Here is an 8,013-nt window from a genome sequence, read left to right as displayed (position 1 = left end):
AAAATGGTTTTGTTTTCAAAATACGCGTTTTTATGCGTCCACCTAGTTATGCCTACAAGATTCCTGTATTAAGCGTCAATGCAATAGTGAAGAAACAGTACACGTAACTAACTGAGTTTCTACTGAAAAAAAAGTAAGATTTCTGTAGCATACGTACCACGGTTTTCATACGTTTTTAAATGTGAACATCTGGTAATAGTCGCTGTTCTAAATTAGTAATTGCAATGTTAAAGTAGGAATAACTAATCTCTCTGTCCTCTCCATCTAATCCAACATTTCATTTTACAATTTAGGGTAATGCAGCAGAATATGTTTTAGATCATATATAGGTTTCATTTATGGAAAAAACAGACGATAATTATACTCTACTTCAGGATTTCCTGCGTATATGAACAAACAATACAAATCACAGTGCAAATATGTATTAATAGGATTTGTTCTTTATAAAGTTTCACATGCGAGTGATTTAAGCAAAACTGCGAATACGAAAACAACTTCCGGGAAATTTTGGTAAATTGAATAAATTTCAATAGGGAAATTATGAAATTAGATTTTATTCAACACATATAGGAATAACACGATATTGGATTGAGATAGCATTAGTGAAGGGCTGTTAATAGTGAATTAATGAGTAAACACAGTTGCAACTATAAATAAACCGCGTGACCCCTCTTGTCTACGTGTGTACGTGCGCGCGTATATTTAGAATTTAAGCTTCAAGTACGTAATGAGCTCGAATCGTTCAAAGGCAGACCGATACAGTTTTACGGTCTCGATTCAGATACTGTTAAACTGAGCAGAAAATATCGCAACCTACCTGACGAAAGGGGGGATAAAAAAAAACTGCTTCCGACATGGTTCACTGACCGGGCTCGATCTACCAGCTAAACTGGTAATTGGCTCAGCACTGGAGGTTAAGGGCAGAAATTTTCAGTTAGTAGTCGACCAAGCGAAGACAGAGGAGGTGGCGCTAATTAAAACGTTTTGAACCCTGACGATGAGGTTTGGCTTAAGAGGAGGAGAAAATCTGTCAGAACAAATGATAGACGGAACGAAAGATGAAAAACACACTTCATTTGAGGAAAAAGTTTCCTGTTAAACAGTGACGCTCGTAAGAGGAAACTGGTTTATTTAAATAGAGTCGGGGTGGAGTTACTTATCGAGAATAAATCTGAACATTTGGGGAAATGAAACATCAAGTGTGAATACCGATTACTCAATGCAAATACACGTTGACTTTATTTGTACGGAAGGACACAATTCCAAGTGCCCCAAATGCACATGCGTAGTCGAACGAATCAAATGAACAGGAGTTTTAAAGAGTAGAATAACATTACAAGTACAACTGCTCTAATTTGCCTCACTAGTCTGAAGTTGCATTCGATGTTCATATCCATTTCAACGAATAATTATTTTGTTTTTTTGGCAATTGTAACTTTGAATGTATTCTATCACGTGCCATATGCTTGTACTTCACAAAACACAAGTGGAGTAATGCGAAGGATTCGACCCTACCAAGTAATTTCTTTTGATGCGCGATGTAATGAGCTTGCTTGTCTCAAATTTATTTGTAGATTGCTCTGACTCTGTGGTCTTTAAAGAATTAACACTCTCAATAAAAACATCTTTTAAAAATCTTACAGAATGCAAGGGACAAACACGAAACCAAATAATGGTCAGACTCAACATAAAAAGTTAAAGTTAATCTATAAATTCCAGTACTGTATATGTTTAGCGAAGAATGTGTATACCGATATGGCGTATTCTAATCCTTACTAAGACAGTTTTGCATAAAATAATAAAGCTTTGCTTTCACAAGATGCCTATGAAGGTTTGTAAGGCAAGATCGCGGTTAAATTAATGTTCATATATTTTGAAACCACCTAGTGTTTTCAAATTGTGATTTTTTTCTTTTATTATATTTATTTTCTCTTAAGGGAAAATTTAGCCAATAATAAAACACAGTAAAGATACCAGTGGCATTTGTGGTTCCCGTTATAGCGTCAGTAAAAAATTTGACTTCAGTGTGCTCATTGTTCTTAGTTTCAAATCGAAATAACAGGCGACGGTCACAGATAACTTCAGTTTCATCTTTGCATTCCTTCAGAGTTGATTGGTTTCTTGTGAGTATTTTACAGCCTCAGGCAGTGACGACTTTACAAATGAACACCACGCGCTGGAGTGACTCTGACCCCATGTTCCGTAGCCCACGGCTGCGACAGTAAGGGTGAGTACCGCACACGACCCTTTGAGAGCGAGGGGAGGGATTTGATGGTCTTTTGGTTACCACAAGTATTTTCCCCCATATCTCCTTCTAGTGTCTTATAGGTAAGACGCCGAGCAAGGTTTGAAACTGGCCTCCAAGAATGCATCTTCGTAAAAGAAAGTAAACAACAACAACAAAATCACGTGAGATCGTGAGGTGCTAAGCAGAAGACTGAAGTGATTGGTGGAGAAGAAACGGCCGAGTTTCTCGCGGATGGCGAGAGCAGCCTGAGGCGGAGCGCAAGCTGTCACCTGCCATCGGGGCAGTGGAGGCGCAGGTAGGTCAGCTGGTGCGGGCCTTAAGGAGAACTTGGGATCACACAGCCGGCGCCCCTGCTGCTCATCTCCGCCGCCTTGCTCTTCTTCTCTCCGCCTGACCTCGATTTCAGCGGGGCACCGAGCTAAAGAAGCTGCAGTCGGCGCCGAGCCGCCGTTGCGTATTTACCTTTAGTTGTGAGTCGTCCAAGAGGGGGAAAACTTGGATCGGATATCGCTTTTGTGTCTTCTAAGACCTTCGTGCGTTCTAAATTTTTCCATATTGAGCATTATGGATTTTCGATGGCCGAGAAGGTGACTGCAGTGACGGAAGAGCGAAGCGGCCGCCAGTCGTCACTAATACCAAAGGTATGTCCACTCAGGTGAGAACTTTTTGTGTATATGCAGCAGCAGTAATCCATGCCATGTGCATCTTACGGCCGCGACTTTGCTTCCGCTGTGCATAAGAGGGACTAGTCGCTCTCACGTGTACAGGCCGACCGGTCGCTTGACGATGGAGAGGGAAAAAAAGACGCGAGAGTCAACTTGCGTTAGGAAATCGAAGTTTTGGTTTCTGCTGAAACCAAAACTTCGTTGTTGTGATTGGTCTTGATTGAGTGTTTTAACAAATATATGAAGTAAATAAAATACGTGTAAACGAAGAATGAAAGAGTGCAAAGAAATAAAACAATTACTTCATCTCTATTAATTAATTAATATTGATAAATCCTAATCCAACCACTGGTGCCATTCAAGAACGGATTCAAAAGCATGCAAAAAACACAGGTTTGGTAGTAATTACCCACATCCCTGATCTATCCTTGCTAATATCACGCAGTATTATATATTCCAAAAGACTTGTTCAAAGGACCCTTCTAATAAACCACTTTATTAGAAGCGGCCTTTGTGTTTCCAGTATTCAAAATAGCAAAAGAGTTAGGTCAGCAATACTTTACTGATAAAAATATACAATTTAGATAATTGATGTGTTCTCTTCAATGACGTGTTGTGATAGTTGTAGTATTCTTTAGGCCTTCTTCTGACGATCCCTTATCTGCGCGAAGTAAGTTCCACGGCCATTTTCTTATACCCTTTACTGGTCACATCTTCTTCAGGTCTCTTCCTCCTTTGGGACGTCATGTTTTGGATTTATCATGGTACGTTGCGATTTCTCTCTCTCTCTCTCAGAGTTATTCTTTGAGAGTTCCCTTCTTTGGAGTAGAAGGGCCGATTCACCTGCTGGCAACTATTATACTGTTGTTCATCATTTACAATATGCGCCATATGAGGGTATTCATTATTTTCTGTTCAATATCGCTTTAGCAACTCTTGCGTGATATTGATCCACTAACATCAACGCAATTCAAAACTTTTTTTGCTATAATATAAATTATATAGAGAAATAATGAGTATACAATTTAAATCTTGATGTCAGCCTCCACGCCCATATCAATGAATTGTTCAACCTGTTTTCGTTTCTGCATCTCATCTCAATAAGCCAATATACTCTCTGTGCCCTGTAATATGGCCCCGTTAAATAAAGCGCATTGCTTTCATTTTATTTAAATAACAGATTACAGGCCCTATAAAATCTTCGCGAATCAAGAATCAGACAAGTATTATATTAGCAGAATTAACTGCGCCATGATCCAGGGCTTGGTTGCTCTGTTGACTGTTCAAACTATAGTATCAAATATTATGAGAACTGAAAAACTTGGATCCGATATCGCAGTATTCCTTATTGTGAAGCGATTCAATGCTAAATAATTGGCTATTTTTTATTTATAGTTAGGTCGTTCTAGAATGAGAGTAGGATAAAAAAAATGAGATGATCGATCACACACTCACTTCATATCTAACTTCTTCCCATCGCTACACGAACTGCAATAAACATATTGGCCATGTCAGGCGAAACTCGTGGTTGCTATTAGCTGAGGTAGACATTGGGATAGAAAGTGAACCTCACTGCGATGATGAAATGATCTTGAAATAATTACAGAATTCAACTTGATGATTTGCACATCTTATTATTTTATACCGAATAGTTTTAATTAGTTGGCATAGCATACGGTTAGACTATTTACATTTGTATAAAGGCATGGCAATTTATGATGCACCTAGACCTGCCTTTTGCATTTATCTTCTAAGATTGATTTGTCTGTTCTGCAGGATTACAAAAGCGGATCTGACAGTGAAAGTCCCACTTTCCTTACTTGACTACTTTGGTACAGATTGGAAAAACCAGATATTGATTTACAGTATTCGAACTATAGCCCTCCACTTTGCGGACAAGTTACCAACTACTAATGAATTACGTTCACGAAAGTTCGTTACACACTTTTAAATTCAAAATCAGTAATACCGCAATTGCGAGGATATTATCTATAATTTGTAATATTTCGTTTCCAGACTTTCGCAGACGTGAAGTAGGTGTTTTTACTGGAAAAAGTTGCTTCCGCCTATCATGCCCTACTTCTTTCACCATCCCTCTCCCCCATAAATACACTTCTTTATGCAAATAACAGGAGTAATAAATATTGCCACTTTATACATGCAATTTATAGTTTATTTTTCTTTTATTTTGGAATAATCGAAATGAAAATAAGAAAAACAAACTTATTACTTGATTAAACATTTCATTACATTACAAAGTGAATTGGGTTCTTTTAAATTATTCCATTCAGCTATTTATATATTAAAATATGTCAGTGACTAGCCATCTATCCATCGGTGTTGATTTTGTCTGAAGTTATTTCCAGTTCGACAGAAAGAATAGCCGACCGGGCTAGCCGAGTGGGTAAAGTACCTGCCCGGCAACCCAAAGGTCGCGGGTTCGATTCTCGCCTCGGGCTTGGATCAAAGTACTGCAAAAAACCTTGGGAGGTGCAATATGGCCACAGAAGCCGATGCGCCAACAACTACCAAATCAATCAAAACAGAAAGAATTAAACAAACTAGAAAGACGAATCTTTCACTAGTTGTTTTGAAATTGAGCCTCGATTTTCCCATTCCTTGTTAATTACTGATTTTATTAATAATTAAAATACAATAATTATAATTTAAAAAAAGTGAATGGATTCGAGTTAAGGACGCAAATGGAATCATGCACATGTGAAAAAATTCGCATTTCTATATTGACGAACTTACACTGGTTCTTGTCCGATCATCTTTGTCCCAATTGGATATCTCCATTAACTCTCTACAATCAGTACTTTGAAGAGTAACTACTAGAAACTTGTGTATATTCGAACTTCTCTCCCCTCCCGCTTTGCTATTCAGTTTGTTATTTTAAATGATAGTTGGTCCATACACATATAACTACGCCTAATCCATAGCGGATTATAGTTGTACGAAAAGTTTTGTTAGCTTCTTAATTTTACGTCTTCTTTTATTTTTATATTACGGCTTATTTATTGTTGTAAGTTAGCCCAGTAGAGTCTCTACAAAATATGGAACCCTGGTGGAAAACCACAGGTGTTATCCACTCAAGCGGAAAACACTTGAGTACGAATCCTCAATAACGCCAGGAATTTTTACGGGTCTTTATTTATTTTCTTCACCACGTGGATAAGTTAGTAGGTCTCAGGAGAGTGTTGCATGTTGTTTTCCCCTGGAAACTCGGATTTTTCATCCAGTCAACAGGCACCTTAATCACGGAGCACACGCAATTTACAGACATAATATGTAGTGCAATATGAGCAAGGTCGCCTATGCTCCTAAAACCGAGTTTGTCAAACTTTTTTAACGGAACTCTTATCGTCATTTGTGACTATTTGGTTTTTTTAAAATAAAGAATACATAATTAATGCTCGAATGTTTTTGAAAACAAAATCAAAATAAAACTATAAAATATCGTTAAAGAACAATATCTATCAGGAAAACACGTTCAATTAATTAAAGTATTATAAAAATCCATTCAAAATTAATAATTGCGTTCTACCCCAAAAAAAAAAAATATATATATATATATGCCCTATCCAGTACGTGATCTGTCAATAACGGGAAAAATAACGTTAAATGATATTCAATACAAAGTGTTGTGCGCTTCAAATTTATGCAAAATTTAAATCGAAAGAAAAAAAGATTTTTATTAATTACGATTTTTTCATGGAACACGTGTTCACTTCACGCGGAACACAATTTGGGAAATGCTGCTCTACAAGAATAACAATAAAAAATATGGGATGGGCTAATCAAAACTTTGTTGTGAACATTTTGTGGAATGGAAAGTGAGAGATTGTAGTTAGAATCAGCAACACTAAATAATGAAAGGATTGGAGGAAATATAACCTTCATTACTTTATTTATACACAGTAATTTATACATTATAATCAGTAATTAGCATTATTTGTTAGCAATGTTTTCGAAACAAAACAATAATACACATTTTCAAGAATACGCTCGGTTAGTTTTATTAATTGATTTCAGGCATCTCTTTACTTTTGTTAAAAATAACTGATCCATTGAACTATATTTCAATTATTTTGAAAAACAAAAAAACCAGACAGTGAAATATTGTAGTTTATAAGTCCACTAACGTCATTAATTGATATTTAGATAATTCAGCTCTAAAAATGCGAACTGCATGATTTCAGGAATATAATTAAAAACAATCTACAAGAAATTGGCGCTTAATACGTAGTCATGTGACCTAAATATTCAATTTTATAATGAGCTTCTAGACCAGTTTCTTCCTGAATTTGTTAAACCACTTCGGTAAGGCAGCTTATAAACCAACAGGTTCGATAACCGTACAACCTGGACGGCTATCGAACCTACAGAATGCAATACTCACAAAAAAAATTAGTTTCTAAATAAAGTTCACATGTTGTTTCGTTTTTCATTTTTTTAAACTATCTTAGAAAAATTATACACACATGTAAAACCTATTTTTACTTTTCTAGTATTCTGCTGAAATCAGCAGGTGATGTTGTTTCTTGCAGCATACCTCCTTCAGAAGTACGACGATTTGTTCCTTCTACTTTTGACCCCAGCTGTCGAAAACGGGAAACGCCACTTTGTCTTTAAGCTGTGAGTCACGACGAAATAGTCAATGGATGACAGGCAGTCACGAGATAGACAGGTTCATCTTACTGCCTGGTGAGGTACCTCCATTACGTTTCTGGGTTTAATGGAAATACAGAGAACATAGAATAACTTACAGTGCGCATACAGTAACAGGAAAAGCCGAACTTTATTTACTTACTGGTAACAGTTTTGGCCAAGGTCAGTGGTGCTCTTATCCTTTCCAGTCACATGGTCGTCCCATCACTAGATTCTGGAAACACACCGCCATCAGACTTCAGCTTGAAAACATTAACACATTCTAGATATTAAAATGCTCAGAAAATGTAGTTAGGACTCTAGTGCAAACAATGAAACAGGCATAATGAAGATTTTCTAAAAAGATCTTTCTCGAAAGTCTTCGTGCCATGTTGAAATAAAATGATAAAAAAAAGAACGTTTGTGTCTTTAGGTGCCCACTTCAAGCGA

General features: G+C 36.9%; 1 protein-coding gene across 1 annotated transcript in view; it reads left to right on the top strand.

Moving 5' to 3' along the window:
• The first annotated feature begins 2,836 nt into the window (after window positions 1-2,836).
• Window positions 2,837-8,013, top strand: part of LOC150087130 (uncharacterized) — a 98,757-nt gene continuing 93,580 nt past the window's right edge. The window contains exon 1 of the mRNA XM_090372981.1: window positions 2,837-2,889. The gene's annotated coding sequence lies outside the window, so the exon portion shown is untranslated. The remainder of the gene's footprint in view (window positions 2,890-8,013) is intronic.

Source organism: Mastigoproctus giganteus, chromosome 4, assembly GCF_048544385.1.
Source record: "Mastigoproctus giganteus isolate SK-2022 chromosome 4, ASM4854438v1, whole genome shotgun sequence".
NCBI classification, from domain to species: domain Eukaryota; kingdom Metazoa; phylum Arthropoda; class Arachnida; order Uropygi; family Thelyphonidae; genus Mastigoproctus; species Mastigoproctus giganteus.
Note: the sequence above shows the minus strand (reverse complement) of the source record. Positions and strands in the feature narration are given on the sequence as shown.